This window comes from Aedes aegypti, chromosome 1 (assembly GCF_002204515.2).
Source record: "Aedes aegypti strain LVP_AGWG chromosome 1, AaegL5.0 Primary Assembly, whole genome shotgun sequence".
Taxonomy (NCBI): domain Eukaryota; kingdom Metazoa; phylum Arthropoda; class Insecta; order Diptera; family Culicidae; genus Aedes; species Aedes aegypti.
The window spans coordinates 235,591,466-235,608,629 of record NC_035107.1 but is presented as its reverse complement, the minus strand read 5'-3'; the positions used below and the strand labels follow the sequence as shown (position 1 = coordinate 235,608,629).

The following is a 17,164-nucleotide window of genomic DNA, read 5'->3' as shown; positions in this document are numbered from 1 at the left end:
GTAAGTTGCATGAAAAATCTTGTACCAGCTTACTCGTCAGGACAACGAGCAATGCTTCTTCAGTCTTACGTTGAGCGAAGATGATGACAAATACAATTGAATTCTTCTTACTGTTGGGCTGGGAGTTTTTTTTTCAATCAATCAAGTCTTTCATTCAGTGAAATATTGTTCTGGCGAAAACCATTTGATGTCCTTTGAATGGATGTTTCTGCTTTAAAGAGTAATAGGCTTATCAAGTATCAAAACAAATTTGTTTTGCGGAATGTTTTAATAAACCTATTCGATTCATCAATTCGCTGCGGCCTAATTGAAATCTGAAGACAATTTCAAATAATGTCGCCTTCGGCTTTCTAGGCTATGCGCGTCTGATGAAAATCAACCAAAACCAAATTAATATAATTATCCTGCCCTTGCAAATGCCAAAGGTTCCGCGCCCTGGAAGAGAATATGCCACCAAAGCCGGCGGCAATCCTCGTAATTCAATCAAAATCGATAGCCTCGCAGACACAAAATGTCATCGATCCATCGATGCCATTTTTGGAAATGAAATGTTATCCCATCCACTTCATCTCCCGCTTTTCCCGCTTTATTGGATCGATCCGTTCGTTTGGAGTAGGTAGTGCACTGAAGCCTCCATTGAATTAAATTCGATTGACGTAAATTCTCAACTTAGTGTTCAATGAGCACATCTGAGAGCTTTCTTTGCCAAGGTTGCCATTTACGCATTCGTATATCGTGTGGCAGGGAAGTCAAGGATATTTCCATTACGAAAAGATCCTGGACCGACCGGGAATCAAACCCAGACACCTTCAGCATGGCTTTGCTTTATGGCCGCGGACTCTAATCACTCGGCTAAGGAATACAAAACTGTATATCAAAGGCGATAATTCCATTTACATTTACAAAAAAATCATTTATCTGAGAATTCCATTCACGTAAAATTCTACTTATGTACCTCCGACTCATCACGTAAATGGAGGTTCAAATGTACACGGTTCTAACAATCGCATCGATAACAAGGTCAATTCCGTCGAGGACAGCCTGCAAACGACGACTTGTCCTCGGATAGGCTCCAGCATACCTTTCTACGCAGGAAACGGATTTGTGTACGTTACCGATTTGGAACTGCCAGAATGCATAATCCCATTGCGACAATGGCAACCTTGTGTGTGGCGGAACGAGTGGATCCGTTCCAAATTGCACGGCAATGGGCGAATAAATGTCATTAGCTTCTTCTCGTCGTCACGGGTTTGCGGAGTGTAGGAAGAGGTGTGTACCATCTGGATACTGGCCGAAATTCCTGCGAAAGGGCGACAGGGACTACGGAAAAATGGCATTTCATTCGATGGAAGCATCGCTTGGCGTTGGGCACAACTGCGTAGTGGGACTAAATTGGATTTTTTTTTTGCAAATCCGGGAAGCTTTTACCATGTCAATGGGCCGAAAGCGCGTTAAGCGGGTGTAAATGTCAAGTAGGAAGGGTGGAGCGCGTGGAGTATCGTAAAAAATGAATGCTTCATCCATATGATCTTTCGGTTTTTAAATGACGCAATTTAATCTAGAACAGCTGAAATATTAACTTTTCGCAACTAAAGTATATAAAATAATAAACTTATAATTCAAGAAATACTTTTTGAAAAAAAAAAAAGTTTACTGTTATGTACACAGCAGTTTCTTAGAGATTTGGTGAAGTGGCCAAATTTTCGGATTTTCGGTGCTTAATTTGCAGTAGTGTGATAAAGTTCGCTGGCCGCAAGGTTGTTTTGCTGGTGGTGGAAATAGTTCTCGGATAGACCTACAGGAGAATGAATTTTTGACTCCAGAAAATACTTCTGGTGAAGTTTTTGGAGCTATATTTGGTGCGAATTAAATTTATATTGAAATTTCGCAATTTCTTATAGTGATTTCTGAAGGAGTTCGTAAAAGATTTCTTTAAAAATTGTATAGAAGATTATCTTAACAAATCTCAGTAGAAATTACAAAGATCTTGAGAAACACTATCGAAATCGCTCTCTTATTTTGAAAGTTTGATATTGAATTCACATTTCATACAAGATTTTCAGCAGAAATTTATTCAGAAGGAACGAATTTTCATGATATTTATTTAGACCTTTCCCGCCCATGGTGTCTGTAGAGCACCAAAACTTTCAACCTTTGTATCTTTGAAAATAACGAACAAAACTAAATTGTTTTCACACTACATCATAATTACACATCTCCTCTTTCACTTCAATGCCTTATTATAGGGATGCAACACATTTAACATGTTTTTTTTAAGAAAAATATATATCAAGGAATGGGTTTTACCGGTCGAAACATATTACATAATTTCGAAGCCTAATATAACAAAGATAATTAATCGCCAAGGTAGCAAAAAAATATTTTCCAATTGATTTACTCTTTATTTGCTCTAATATATGTTCAGAAATGCACAATTTAGTTTCGCAATTATTGAATTTGATGGAACTTGTATGGTGCACATATGCACCACTGGGCACACGGCACACAAAAAAGCGCAATATCGAAATTAATAATGTCTGTTTTTAATTTTAGCGATTGCTAGAAAATATGGATGAGTAAGGACTAAACGATATTGTGGAAACGATAGTGCGTTGCATTTTCGGCGAAGATATGTGGATACATTCTAACGAAACCCAGTGATTAATATGATTTTCTGTATTCTTGTACCCATGGTATTGTTCGGTTGAAAGCCAGAACGGATCCTACTTCATGGTCAGAAATTATTTGGCTTCATGGTCTGATTCTTTGGCGAATGATCTTTTTTGTTAATCGATATTTTCTGTCTAATAGATTTCGATGAAACGGATTGCTTTCTGTTAACCTTATAGCTGTTTCGGCATGGGGACACTGTTGGTCTAATGAGTTAAAACGCTTAAAATATTCTGCCTCACTGAATGTTTCTCTACATCTTTTTCTTATACTACTCCGACCTAACGGTGCTGGGTCATTATAATAATATGTTGGGCCGAAGTTCGTTAGGCTGAAACACGCTAGAAAATGAAGAAAAAATTCTAATGAATGAAACTTAAATATCTAAAACACTATGACACATGGGCCCATATAGCCGTAGCGGTAAACGCGCAGCTATTCAGCAAGACCAAGCTGAGGGTCGTGGGTTCGAATCCCACCGGTCGAGGATCTTTTCGGGTTGGAAATTTTCTCGATTTCCCAGGGCATAGAGTATCTTCGTACCTGCCACACGATATACGCATGCAAAAATGGTCATTGGCACAGTCAGCTCTCAGTTAATAACTGTGGAAGTGCTCATAAGAACACTAAGCTGAGAAGCAGGCTCTGTCCCAGTGGGGACGTAACGCCAGAAAGAAGAAGAAGATGACACTAAAATTAAAAGAACAGTCTTAATAAAAAATAAAAAAAAGTTACTAGGATATAAAGACAATTATTTCTACAATACTTTGAATCGAAAACCCTTCCAATTTTGACGGTATGAATGTAGAACTTTCAGCAGGTTACTCTTTGCACTAAGCTTCAGCGAAGATAATATCTCTGCTGTAGTAATTGAGGACCACCTTTGTATTTCTTATAAAAAAGAAGGATTCAAATTATACATAAAATAAAAAAAATATCATTGAAAAAACATTTCGAATGCAGTTTTGAAGGTTTCGGCCTAATGACCCAATCGTCCTAACGTACTTAGGCCCTATAACCCATTTGGCCTCACATACTTCGGCCTAACGTACTTCGGCCTAACGTAATTTGGCCTTATGACCGAAAAACGGATTTAACGACCCTTTAGCGGTACCACAGTCTACCTGCCCTTGGTGAAGTTTTCCAGGCTATCGGCTATCAGCCTATCGGCTTTCATCCTTAACGTCTTTCAGCTTAATGACTTTTAGCCTTCCGGCATTCGGTCTAAAAGCCTACTCTAGTGGTGGTAAGCTCCATCGAAGTTAATACGCGATTGGCGTATTAACTTCGATGGAACTTACCACTTTAGGTGGGTTAGGTTAGGGGTCTAGATAGCTGTAGCGGTAAACACGCAGCTATCCATCAATACCAAGCTGAGGGTCATAAGGTTGAATCCCGCCGGTCTCGGATCTTTTCGAGTTGGAAATTTTCTCGACTTCCCAGGGCATGGAGGCAAGGAATTCTTTAAGAAATTTCGGAACAAATCTCTTGAGTAATTCCAGTGATGAAATCGTTTTAGAACATTTCTGATAAAATCCCTGAAGGAATTTCTGATAACCCTCGAGAATCCTCGGAGATATTCCGGGAAGAATTCCTTAAAGATTAATTCCTAGAGAAATTTCGGGAGACACATCTTGATTAATTCCGAGAGAAATCTCTTTGGGAATACCGAGAGGAATCCCTTCAGCAATTCCGGAAGGACTCTCTTGAAGAGTTTTTGGATGAATCTCTTGAAGAGATTGAGAGAAACCGCTAGAAGAAAATTCGGGTAAACTTTGCAGTATTTCTGATGGAATCGCTGCAGAAACTCCCAATGAAATCAATTGAAATACTCCTGAATTGTTTGAGGAACTCCTGTTAAAAACCCTCGAAAAGTTCCAGGCAGGTATGCATTTGAATGCGTTCAGTTCGCTTTCCAGTTCAATTTGTTGAACGCAGCGATCAAGTAGGCTTGAATATTTCGCAGTTCAAATATATGAACCCGTGCGATCCAAAAATTAAACCCAATAGATTTCAACGGATTTACGACTAAAATGTATGCCAAACCTTTGTTTTAGTTATGCATAATATCAAGGACTGTATGTTTTTCCCTTCTTGAAAGTTTACGGTGATTCATTCGTTTATTTGCCAAGTGAGAGCTCCGATCATGAACGGGCCGTTCTTAAGCAACGGCAGGCTCTTGCCCGTAAGTTCACTGAATACTGCTTTCTCGTGCAAATTTGGCTCAGGATCAGTTCACTTTTGGCTCGCGTTCAGTTCAAAATGCATCACTGGTCCCAAGTGCAATCTCTGAAGTAACTCCTGATAAAATCTCTGTAGAAGTTCCAGGTGGAATCCCTGAAGCAATTCCTGATGAAATCCCCAGAAGAACTCTTGATGGAACCCCTAGAGGAACTTCCGATGGAATTTATGGACGAACTTCCGATGGAATCCCTAGAGGGACTCCTGATAAAAATACTGATGGAACTCCTGATTGATTCTTTAGAAGTACTCCTGAAAGAATTCCTGGACGAACTCGTATTTAATTCCCTACAATAACTCTTGATCCCTAGAGAAACTACTGATGAAATTCTTGGACAAAATGTTGATGGTGGAATCGTCACAATAAGTTCCGATGGAAATTTTTGGAGTTTTTTTTGATGAAATCCCTAGAAGAACTTTTGAAGGAATCCCTAGGCAATTTCCTGATGGAATCCCTTGAAAAACTCCTGAGGAATTCCAGGCAGGCTTCACAATCTCATCTGATCGAAGAAATCATCTCCGTCTGGTTAAAATATATTATCATCAATCCAAGAGCGTATGGAAATGATTCCATCTTTCGATCTTGATGATCTTGACAGCTCTTTGGGCTTATGATGAAATGTCTGTTTCAAAACTGATTGCTGGTGTACAATAACGTAATTTGAGTGAAAATAGTAGCATGTTTTCACACCGGGAAGAGCTATTTTAAGAACGCGCCTTCTATTGATTGATAAACTATAGGCTAATCTTTGAGTTTTACTACAAATTTAAAGACCAAAAAAGGGGCACCAGGGTACCGTGGGCACTAGACCCTGAGACTGCTAGACCGTCTTCCACCAGAAGACACATGAAACACTGAATGGACCAGTGTAGAATTATTCGTTCGAAGAAAAGTTTTCAATAAAAGCAGCGAACGTTCACTTCTCAGCCTAAATTATCGACAAGCGATAGTTGATTTTTCTCCAAATTCATAAGTATGACTTCTGGTCAAGCACAATGTGCTGTACAGTTTACCCGGTACTCAGTTTGTCGTACAAGAAAGAGAATATAACGTATTGGAATGAGGCTCTTTTTACTGTTTTCATTAAAACTGAAAATTAAACGCATAGAAAACTGTGGCCCTTTTTCAATGTTTGTCCAGAAAGATCAAAGGTACATAACAAATGAAAACTAGCGATTTTCACTAAGCCTGCCTTGATTGTCGTTGGGAAGCTGGAGTTATCTTGCAATTTGGAAAAAAATGTATCCAATTTCGTGTGTAAATCCTGTGGCTTTACCTGGAGGAATTCCAGGTAAAATTACTGATAGTTTCCTTGTAGGAATTCCTGGTACAATCTCTGTAGGAATTCCTTAATAAACTTTTGATGGAATCACAGGTAGAACTGCTGGTGAAGTTGCTAAATAAATAGGCTAAAGATTGTGGGAAATCGCTAGTGTAATATATAACAACAACTCAAGAGTGCACTGCACAACCATGGGGATGACGCTGCGTAAATTTATGCATCTTAACTTGCCGATGGAGTTCACGGGACTTCGAAGCTTCAATTTGATATGCTGACGTCGATGTTCGTGCAACATGCCTACAGACAGTACAATTAGTTCGTCAAACATTTGGCTCAGCCCACCAGTGGTGGTTTGAGCAAAATCAAACTCGTTTGATTTTGGCTGACCCATTCGTCAACCGTCAAATCGGTTTCACAAGCTCTCAAATTGGTTCTTCAAGCATGATGCTGCACGGTCAAACATAGCATCAACCTGGGGGCGGTTTCAATGTTGGTCAAACCGTCTGAGCGTATGTGCTCTGCATTATGTAGAAATTGGAAAATGTGTTTCCACGAGAAGCTTAAAATTTATAAAACGATCCCATTTGACAAAAATATGTTTGATATTGTAAATATTGCGGTGACGCCTTTTACACCCATATTCCCCCTCGTAATTCTCTTAAGCTCGAGGCTGATTAATTGTAATTATTCTCCTACTAAACACTTACCAACAACTCTGCATACAGCAATGAAAGGTAAGTACCCAGTGTACGAAACAAAACACGTTTGCTATAAACACCATGCGTCTCCATTCGAGTGGTGGAAAGCTTTCTGCCACATCATGGAGCCACCTGGTGGTTGGCCGTTGAATTTGTTCAACAAAGTTTCGCTAGTCGGCTTTTCTTTGCTCCACCCACACCCCACCCATCGTAATTTCCGACCAATGCTTTTGTTTTGCTTTCGTGTTTCCGCTCGCTATGCTTATCATTCTAGACGCGATTCCATTTCTCTGTTGCAGTGGGAGATCTCTCTCAGTTTTTTTCTGTGATGCTTTTCGGATGGGGAGACGCAAACATAGCGTTTATTGCTTGTAGTTGACATCATACCTGTTACTTCTAAGGACACGATGTTTTCGTAAATCTTCTTCTTCATCTTCTTGGCATTACGTCATTACTGGAACAAAGCCTGCTTCTCAGATTAGTGTTCAATGAACATTTCCACAGTTATTAATTAAGAGTTCTCTTTGCCCAAGGTGCTATTTTTGCATTCGTATATCGTGTTGCTGGTTCAATGATACTACATGCCCAGGGAAATCAAAGAAATTTCCATTACGAAAAGATCTTGGACCGATCGGGAATCGAACCCAGACATGGCTTCGCTTTGTAGTCGCGGTCGCTAACCACTCAGCTAAGGATGACCCTTTTTTCGTTAATCTGCAAAGATTAAATCAAGTAGAAGATTATCGATATTCAAGATTAATACCTTCTTCTTCTTCCTGGAATTGCGTCCTCATTGGGACTTAGCCTACTTCTCAGCATAGTGGTCTAAGAGCACTGTCACAGCTATTAACTGAGAGTTATTTTTGTTTAAGTTGCCATTTTTGCATTCGTATGTCGTGTGCCAGGTACGATCATACTCTATGGCCAAGAAAGTCAAGGAAATTCCCATTACGAAGAGATCCTGGACCACCCGGGAATCGAACCCAGACACCTTCAGCATGGCTTTGCTTAGCAGTCGCGGATTTTAACCGCTCGTCTAAGGAAGGCCCCGTTTACAGAAATATACAAATGTTAATACTGAAATGTTTCACTAAATTTTACAACAGTTGTTTAACATGGGAACACTACAACAGCATATTGAAACAGTACAAGTATCATTACAAAATGATCTAGAGTTGTAGTGCTTAGCATTTAGGCAATTTTTAATAGATAAATGTGTAATCAAAAGGCTTTTGTAGGATACTATTGCATTATAAATTAGCAAACTACTAGTATTCAATGCTCTTCAAAGTAATAGGATTGCCTTCGTACAAACAGTTCAAGCAATGGCGCAACAGGTCACACCCTAATCGAAAGCAGCTGTTTTCTCCGAAACGCAGCTGGATCCAGTACTCCAGAGAGTCCAGTGTGTACTCACTCTCCCCGAATCAACTCTCATCAACAACCTGAGGATGAGAAGCATCTCCCCAATTCGTTTGCCGCCGAGTTCCGGCAGAACGGTTTCATTTTCCAACGCAACCGGACGCGCCGGAATCGGATTCGCGTACGTATGTGCATTCGATGTTTGCGTTTCCTGCGAGCTGCTTTCGCATTCAGCAGGTTTTGCTCTTGCAGTTCGCTATCTTTCTACTCCGTTGACGTGGTTCCGTTGGGAGTCCCACCGGGAGTGGGTGGTAATTGCAAAACGTGACTTTTGTGTGCACCGAGCAGTGTTTTTGCTGTGTGTTAAGAAAACAAAGTGCGGGATGAAGCAACTAGCACTATTTGATCCTCCACCCTCTTTTGAAAGCGAGAATGAAAGGATATTTAAACGACCCACGAGCAGAAGTGTTCTTCGATGATGGTGACCGAATATAGGATCACAACAACTCAATTGATCGACATGTTGATAAGGCTGGGGTGGCTTCAAGCAGTTGGCGCCCTGCTAGGGATTTTACACCACCGACCGCGACACCAAATCGATAAGGTCGCGTGTTGGCGAAGGTGTGCGATGTGATGACGACCATCTGAAGTGTGTCATAAGCAGAGAAGAGGGACAGGCTTTAGGAATGCTATCTTGTCTAGCGGCAGGCAAATTCGTCATCCCTTTTGATGAAGGCTGTTTCATTAATTGTGTACTTTGAGATAAGGTTTTTAAAGTGGAACAAGAGGGAGAGAGTACATATTGGCGAGGGAGCGATCGTCGCGTTTGATTGGGCAATCAGCAGGGGAAAAGTGTGTTTTTTTTCAATTTTCAACATTGGATGTACTATGTTACGCATCAGTATTAAAATAAAGTTCAAATAAACTTCAAATTACTTCACAATTTTATTTTGAATCCTCTGCAGAGCTTTCTTCCTGATATTACAACAGCTAGTTCATATTGGTACAGCATACATACATGGCTGGCCTGAAAATTTGTTATAATATCCAAAGCTTGTTCTTAAGACAAGGTTTTTATTTTCTATTAAAAACGGGATAGACATTTTACATATTTAATACATTTGGGTTGAATGTCCTCAATGTGATTTTTGAAAGTTAATTCCTTATCTAGCTTGAGCACTAGATATTTAACTTCATCTGACCAATTTATTGGAACCTGTCTCATTGCACTATGGTCCAGGAATCAGTTTTACGCGGAAAGATGCATTTTGAGCTTTAGAATGAAACATTAGACAAAAACGGTCTTCTACAAAGTTGTTTGTATTAGTAAGGTCCTTTGTTTGGTGTTATTTAAAATTAGGGTGGACCACATCTTCATAGAAATTGTGTAACTAACTTTCTTATTTGTAGAAATTATACTATACATGCTTCAGCAAAGTTGTAGACCATTCAATTTCAAGCAACTTTGCCAAAAAAAGTTTTTTTATATCTCTTAAATTGACCGATTTAGAGCTATTTTACTACGGTGACATAGGGTGGTCCGAACAAAATTGGTTTTCTGGCTCTAGAGTTTTCAATTCAAATTTCTCATCAAAGTAGTCTATGAAACACTTTTAGAGCTTTGAAAAATGCGTAGTTTGGTGAGTGAAGAAACTCGCTATCTCTTTCCGTTTGGGAGTTATTATTGTTTTTCTCTCAAAAACATGCTTCTTCGATTGTGAATATTTCTGATTGGGGCAAACATAAAAAATATCTTTTGACGGCATTCAAAAGACAAAATAAAATTGTAAATTATATCAAAAAATTACAAATGTGTTATTTTTGTAACTCTAATAAAACACCTTGAAAATCAAATATTTTTTATCACAAAAACTTTAATAACTTTTGAATTAAAATAGATATCAGCAATATTTTTGCATGAAAATTTGCGTTTTGTTAAGTTCTAAAAGTCGTTCATAGATGACTTTGACGAGAAACTAATATTAAAAACACTAGAATTGAAAAATTGATTTTTGTTGGACCACCCTTTGATGATTAGGAAAAAATGCTCTAGATTGGTCAAATTTTGAGCTACAGAAAAACTTTTTTTGGTAAAGTTGGTCAAAATTCCAAGTTCTACCGCTTTGCCTAAGAGTATATACCAGTATTTTTGCAAATAAAAAAGTTGATTATATGATTTGTGTGAAATTGTGGACCACCCTAGTTTTGAATGACTCAGTATGAAAGCCTAAATTTTTATAAACAATTTTGTAGAAGATCATTTTTGTCTAAAATTTTATTTTCATGCTCAAAATGCAAAATAATAAAGAAATACATACTATGAAAATCTTCAAAATAGTTTTAAAGCCCTATCTTTCTTATTTCAGATTTCTCGTCAAAGCGGTCTATAAACGACTTTTAGAACTTAACAAAACGCAAATTTTCATGCAAAAAGATTGATGATATCTTTTTTAGTTCAAAAGTTATTAAAGTTTTTCTGCTTAAAATCATTTGTTTTTAAGGGCATTTTATTAGAGTTACAAAAATAACACATTTGTAATTTTTTGATATAATTTACAATTTTATTTTGTCTTTTGAATGCCGTCAAAAGATATTTTTTACGTTTGCCCCAATCAAAAATATTCACAATCAAAATAGGCATGTTTTTGAGAGAAAAACAACAATAACTCCCATACGGAAAGAGATAACGGGTTTCTTCACTCACCAAACTACGCATTTTTCCAAGCTCTAAAAGTGTTTCATAGACTACTTTGATGAGAAATTTGAATTGAAAACTCTAGAGCCAGAAAACCAATTTTGTTCGGACCACCCTATGTCACCGTAGGAAAATAGCTCTAAATCGGTCAATTTAAGAGATATAAAAAAAACTTTTTTTGGCAAAGTTGCTTGAAATTGAATGGTCTGCAACTTTGCTGAAGCATGTATAGTATAATTTCTACAAATAAGAAAGTTAGTTACACAATTTCTATGAAAATGTGGTCCACCCTAATTTTCAATAACACCAAACAAAGGACCTTACTAATACAAACAACTTTGTAGAAGACCGTTTTTGTCTAATGTTTCATTCTAAAGCTCAAAATTCATCTTTCCGCGTAAAACTGATTCCTGGACCACTGTGCATTGTAACAACATGTTTACTTGAAGGTTTCAAATGAAGAGCTTTTGGTTTATGGGGAAATATTATTAGTTGAGTTTTGGAAGCGTTAGGAGAAAGCTTATATTTTTGCAAGTATGAAGAAAAAACATCTAAACTATTTTGCAATTTACTACAGATGACACACAGGCTTCGTCTTTTGGCAAAGAGGCCGGTGTCATCCGCAAACAAAGATTTTTGACAACCCTAAGGTAACTCAGGTAAGTCAGATGTGAAAATATTGTATAATATTGGCCCCAAAATGCTGCCTTGAGGAACACCAGCACTTGTAGGAAGTCTTTGAGACTTAGAGTTTTGATAATTAACCTGAAGTGTACGATTCGACAGATAACTTTGAATTATTCTAACGGTGTATGTTGGAAAATTAAAGTTCTTTAATTAGACAATCAAACCTTCATGCCAAACACTGTCGAATGTTTTTTCTATGTTTAGAAGCGCAAGACCAGTAGAATAAAAATTTAAATTTAAATTTGTTGGAACGAATCAAATTTGATTTACGTAAAAGTTGATGAGTGGTCGAATGTCCATGTCGGAATCCGAACTGTTCATTGGCAAAAATTTTCTTTGATTTTCTGTTCAAAATGACCTTTTCAAAAAGTTTACTGATAAAGAAAAGCAAGCTGATTGGACGATAGCTGGAAGATTTTGCAGGATTTTTGACTGGTTTTAAAATTGGTACATACAACCTTAGCATTTTTCCATTTGTCAAGAAAATAAACCAACTGAAAACATTTGTTAAATATATCAACCAAGACTTATAAGCTACTCTTTGGAAGTTTTTTACGAGGTTGAAAAAATTCCCTCATCGCCAGCTTCAATATTTTTGATTTTTTAGTTCTCACTTCTTCCAAATCAGGATAGGAATAGGAATAGGAGTGGTAATAGGAATAGGAATATGAGTAGTTATATGAATAGAAAAAGCAGTATGAATAGCAGTAGAATAGAAGGTTCGGTTGTGCATTCCACACGTTCACATGGAGGACCGTTCGAGAGTAACTAAAGAAATAACAATTAGTAAAATCTGAGAGAGACTCGCGAAGAGGAAAAATATCAACGTCATATGCAGCCCAGATTCCCCTCTCACGAAACGTCAAATGCAGCCAACCGTTTTTATGGCTGAAAAAGTGAAAAGTATTGTGTTCAAAGTAAACTGTTATTAAAAACCTCGGTCGGCGGAACAGTTTTTTCCAAAGTTGCTGATAAATCTAAGCAGAAGATTAATTATTGCTAATGACTGCTACCAAACGGCATGTAATTTCATTCAAACGGCTATTTATGATTCGATGTGATGCAAACTCAATCATTTTTTGCTGCGAGGTTCATATGAGGGTTTGAACGGCTTGCGCATAATTGGTATAAACACAAAGTGGAATAAGAAAAAAACTCAGCAAACACAGAAAAAGAAGACCGTCTTCGCGAGTCTCGTCTCAGAGTAAAATCAAGCCTCGAATTGTCTTGCAATAAGGGGCACCGAACGAATCTCACCAATGTATGATACAGTTCACACATAGTTTCATCATGTTTTCAACACCTCTCCCCACTATTCCACGTTTCCCAACATCACGAGAGGCGCCCATTATCACCAAAGAAATTGTATCCTAATTACGCTTCCTTTCGACGCGCTCGTCGTCGTCATCGTCAGAGAATAGTTGTCTCAATTACACAATTGCATCGGAAACATGCCCGTACGTTGCCGTTGCGTATGCAAACATTATTTCCTTCGCGACACTCGTTTGAACCTCTAGAGGAGGGAGATAGGAGGATAGAGGTTGGTGACATCATGGAGCAACTCACTCCCAGCTCCGCTGCTTCCGTTTTGGCTCCCATAGGAAACAATGTGGGAAATGTGGATACATTTTCCGATGCTCTCGTTCTCCACGTGTCCTCTCACTCTCTTGCACACAAACTCACATTCGGAAAATTCTCTTTCGCGTTGGGGATAGCGATGGAGACTATGTCCAACAGCGATAGCACTCCTGTTGATGGCAACCCGAGTAGAAGTGAATGTCTGAAAGTGATCAGAATTCGGAAATTGTAATATCAGGGCTGGTAGCAGACAGGGAATGTCTGAAAACTCAGTGAAGTGCCAGATGCATGCGTGCCACTACGAAATTAATTGTGCGTCTCCCATTCTGTGTGAGTACACTCAAAGTAAGGTGCAGGAGACAATTTGGATTTGTGCGGCACAAAGCGAAGCACAATCTCTACTCATTCAATCTCTTTCGTGCCAGCACAGAATTCCACTCTAGGAATATTTCAGCAAGGTGTTCTTTGAAGGCGCACAAGCTTAAAAGGTGCTCTGCAAAAACTTATAGGTGTGGATCTTAATATATTCGGTAAAGTCAAAAACATAAGGTGTTAATAAATAATGATCATCGATTTGACAGTCACATATAAGTGAAATGAATTCAAGTGGAATATTTGATGCGTCTCACAGCAGCGCGTGTAGCACCGAAAAAGATTTGAGCCGCAGCCCATTCCTGGTAGCAGGTCTAATTTTAGAAACTTGGCCCATGTTTCAATGCAATTTAAGTCTTTAAAAAATCTGTATTTTCATTGAAAGGTCTTTTTTAACCAAACTGGTTTCTACTTACAGTGAATTCTGGTGTGAAGTTTTAGAGGCTCCCGGAAAAACTTCAAGAAACTCTCACGCGACTAATCTACATTTTTCTTTGGGAATTTCTTCTCAAATTTCTCGAGGAAAAGCTCAGAAATTCTTCTAGTGATTCCAAATTGATCTCTTCAGAAAATTTTCAAAGGATACTTCCACGAATCATTCCAGAAATTTCACCCTCACATCTCCCAGAAATTCGTCCAGCGATTTGTCAAAATCTTGATGAAATTTTTATAAAATTTGTTCCTGGAAACTTTTGGCCATGCCAATGCTGCTAACTTTAACCTGTTTTCCATAGGGATCACTCTGAAAAATTTTCTTAGGGCCATCCCAGGATTTTATCAGGAGATTTTTTACTTATTTGAATCGATTTCTCCGAAGATTTCTAGAAAGGTTTTTTGTCACAGTTTTTTATGATATTCGCTTATGGTGCTTTTTAATCCTCAAAAGTTTATTTAGGAAATCCTACGTCGATTTTTCTTCCATCAAGAATTTATCCATGGCTTGTCCAAAGACTTTCACCATATTTGACTCCAGAAAATCTATTGAGGGCTCTTCCAAGAACTCAACTAATTCGACAAGGGATTCGTCAGGTAGTTACTTCAAATTTTTTTTCGCATTTAATACATGAATTGTGTTTTGGGTTTTTCCAAATATTTTTCGAATTATTTATCAAGTTATGGAGTATTCACCAGATTTTAGACCAGCAGATACTTAAGCAATCCTTCAGAAATTTCTTCAGGGAATTCGTACGATGTTTTTTAAGGAATTGGTCATGCAGAAGGAAAATCATGCAGGATATGCAGGATGTTATACGGGGATTCGTTTTCTTGTTTTTTCATAATCATCTTTGCAATTTTTCAATGAAATCCATCTGAAAAGAGACCAAATGTTTTTTTCAGAGATACAAGTAGGGTTTCATCAGAAAAATTTAAAGTGTTTCATCAGAGATAATTTTAGGATTTCTTTGAGCAACATCCTACATTTTTTTAAAGATTTTCTCCAATTATTTCTGAAAAATTTCCTTTACTATTCCTGGTAGGCTGGTAGAAGGAATTGCTGAACGAATGTTTGGAAGAAGCCCTGGAGTAATTTCTGAATGTGTCCTTAAAGAAATTCCTGGAGGCATTTTTAAGGAGTCCTCAACGAAAAAGAGGAAATCCTAGGAAAACTGAAGAAATAATCACTGGATTAATTTCTGAAGACTTCCGGAGTAACGCATATCAACTAATGTATGACTAGATCTGGTCATATAATGGTTAATCTGTCTCACTTACAAAATGTGCTACTTGAGTTAGGACTGTCTTGAAAAATTTCTGTAAGAGCCGTTGGAGACATCTTTCAAGACTTCATAGATAAATTCAGTGTGTACTTCCTTGAGAATTTTTTCAAAAACATTTCAAAAGAATCATAGGAGGTATATCTTGAGCAAATCATCAATGTATCCTTACAGATATTTCTAGAGGTAGGTATCTCCGAAGAAATAACTGTTGAATTTTTAAAGTTGCGTTGCGTTGCGTAGTAATGGAGCAATTCGTAGGTTGCATACTGAGAGCTTTCATATTTTTGCTTTCTCAATCTTATTCTGATTGCTTATGGAGGGCTATTTTGGAGTGAATAGCCATCCAATCAAAGTTCAGAGTTGAGAAGACATGAGAACTTCCATTGCATGTCACGCCCATCTTCTCCCCGTTACTGGGATAGGAAAGGATGATGATGATATGATATCTACAAGAGGCCAGCGACTCACCGATGCCCTCATATATATCAAGGATGTGGATGGGTGGGTGGGTGAGTGATAGTCTAGGATTCACCATAAGCGAGTAATACGACCGGGTTATGACCGTTGGGAGTGGTATTGCTAAGAATAATTATTTGCACTTCATGGTTATCCGATGGTCCAGGGGTTGGAACACCGTAATTTTCTCCCAGTGTTCTGGCTCTTATTAGCCTAGACTTAAGCGCCACTACTGGTTGAATTTTTTAAAGTGTCCTAAACGAAAAAGGGAAAATCCTTGAAAAACTGAAGAAAGAATCACTGGATTTTCTGCACGGATCTTTGAAGCAATTCCTGGTGGAATCTCTGGAGTTTTCCTTAGAAAAGTTTCTTGTATGAAATCCTTAGAGAAAATCCCAAAGGAAGTTCGTAAAAGATGCACTTAATGAGGTATTAAACAGTGAAACTCGTCGAACTTTCACGATGAACAATTTTAAAAGAAATATTTGGTCATATTCTCTAAAGAATCCTCATGAAACTTTTCTGGTTTTTGGCTTGCAAATTTTATTACTTTTTGTTTTATTGGTTCATGTGTGGTTTTTTGTTTTTTTTTGTTCAATCTATTTTTCAGGCATAAGGTCTCTAAAAAGCGTTAAAATGGGGTATCTTCGATAACTTTGATAGTGCGGAACCTACAACTTACTGAACGAAATATTATAATTTCTGTTAATCAGATAACCAAAACTAGACTTTTTGGGATCAAGAACATTTGAGGTTTTGTATTCGAATATAAAAATTGATGAGATTTTTTTTATTAACCTTTACGTTTCCAACCCTTCGACGAGGCATTTCCAAATAGCTGTCATTTCATCAATTTCCATTCGATTTTTTTCATATAACCCTCAGTGTACTTTAAAAAGTTACAAATTATTTGATATAAATGGACAATGCAGTATTCGGAACCATGTCGACGATCTCCATGAATTCGAGTGTTACAAATTATTTGATATAAATGGACAATGCAGAATTCGGAACCATGTCGGAGATCTCCATGAATTCGAGTGAACTTGTCAAAAAATGAAAAATAAACTTAGTATAAACAAATGTGGTCACTCCAGAACACCTGACACAGGTTTCGACAGGACATTTTTGGGCACATTTACTTTTTATGTGCAAAACATATCGTGAATTTGAAAGAACAATCAACCATTTTGATTCGTTTTACATTAAAACTACGGCGTTGTAATTGAAATTGATAAAAAAATAATAACCTTTCTCATATTTGGCTCCGCCGTAGCCCCTGCACAACACGGGTCCATTTATATCAAATAACTTGTACCTTTTTAAAGTACACTGAAGGTGGTTTTAAGGAAATCGAATGAAATTTGATGAAGTGGCAGCTATTCGAAAATGCCTTGTCGGAGG

General features: G+C 37.8%; 1 protein-coding gene across 11 annotated transcripts in view; it reads left to right on the top strand.

The window, feature by feature from the left end:
• The window catches only part of LOC5564681 (afadin), a 331,635-nt gene that overhangs the window by 149,391 nt on the left and 165,080 nt on the right, over window positions 1-17,164 (top strand). The window lies entirely within an intron of this gene.